This window comes from Macaca fascicularis, chromosome 1 (genome assembly GCF_037993035.2).
Source record: "Macaca fascicularis isolate 582-1 chromosome 1, T2T-MFA8v1.1".
NCBI classification, from domain to species: domain Eukaryota; kingdom Metazoa; phylum Chordata; class Mammalia; order Primates; family Cercopithecidae; genus Macaca; species Macaca fascicularis.
In genome coordinates, this window is record NC_088375.1 from 159,479,354 (window position 1) to 159,480,710 (window position 1,357).

The following is a 1,357-nucleotide window of genomic DNA, read 5'->3' on the forward strand; positions in this document are numbered from 1 at the left end:
TTCCTTTCTTTTATTTTGACCTTAGAAAATCTGATGATTGTATGTCTTGGGGGTGATCTTCTTCTGTAGAATCTTGCAGAGTTATCTGTATTTCCTGAATTTGACTGTTGACTTCTCTAGAGAGGTTGGGGAAGTTTTTATAAATGAAAACCTGGAACAGTTTTCAGGTTGTTTGTGCCCTCCCCATCTCTTTGAGGGATGCCAATGATTAAAAATATGGAACACTCCACACATTTTCATATCATCCTTGTGTAGGAGTCATGCTAATCTTCTCTCTATCATTCCAATTTTAGTACAGGTGCTGTTAAAGTGAACACATAAGCCAAGTTTTCTAATAACAGCAAGGCAGATGACTGTTCCCCAAGGGCAGCTGGCTCCTAAGAAAGAGGAGTGAACAGCTAACCATTCTCACTAGTCCTCCTAACCTCACTCATCTAATATTTCTGTTTCTGTAGGAAGGAATAAAGGGTGGAGCAATCAGCCAATGTGTTTAGAGAAAATTTCTTGTTATGAAAACAATCCTAAAATTCATATGGAACCAAAAAAGAACCAAAAGGATCTCACATAGCCAAGGCAAGACTAAGCAAAAAGAACAAACCTGGAGGCATCACACTACCAGACTTCAAACTATACTACAAGGCTATAGTTACAAAAGCGGCATGGTACTGGTATAAAAATAGGCATGTAAGGGCCAGGCGTAGTGGCTTATGCCTGTAATCCCAGCACTTTGGGAGGCTGAGGTAGGCAGATTACCTGAGGCTAGGAGTTTGAGACCAGCCTCACCAACATGGAGAAACCCCGTTTCTACTAAAAATATGAAATTAACTGGGTGTGGTGGCACATGCCTGTAATCCCAGTAATCCCAACTACTCGGGAGGCTGAGGCAGAAGAATTGCTTGAACCTGGGAGGTGGAAGTTGTAGTGAGCCGAGATTGTGCCATTGCACTTCAGCCTGGGCAACAAGAATGAAACTTCATCTCAAAAGGAAAACAAAACAAACAAACAAACAAACAAAAACAGAAATAGGCATGTAGACTAATGAAACAGAATACAGAACCTAGAAATAAAGTTAAATATTTACAGTCAACTGATCTTTGACCAAGTAAACAAAAACATAAAGTGGGGAAAGGACACTCTATTCAACCAACAGTGCTAGGATAATTGGCAAGCCACATGTAGAAGAATGAAGCTGGATCCTCATCTCTCACATTACACAAAAATCAACTGAAGATGGATCAAATACTTAAATCTAAGACCTGAAACCATAAAACTTCAAGAAGATAACATTGGAAAAACTCTTCTCAATGTTAGCTTAGGCAAAGAATTCATGACTAAGAACCCAAACAGAAATGCAACA

At 39.5% G+C, this 1,357-nt stretch overlaps 1 non-coding gene across 1 annotated transcript; it reads right to left on the bottom strand.

The window, feature by feature from the left end:
- Positions 1-210: 210 nt before the first annotated feature.
- LOC123570863 (U6 spliceosomal RNA) lies at positions 211-317 on the bottom strand. The gene has a single exon (XR_006695078.2). It is a non-coding gene; the product is annotated as a U6 spliceosomal RNA (small nuclear RNA).
- Between the last annotated feature and the right edge of the window lie 1,040 nt (positions 318-1,357).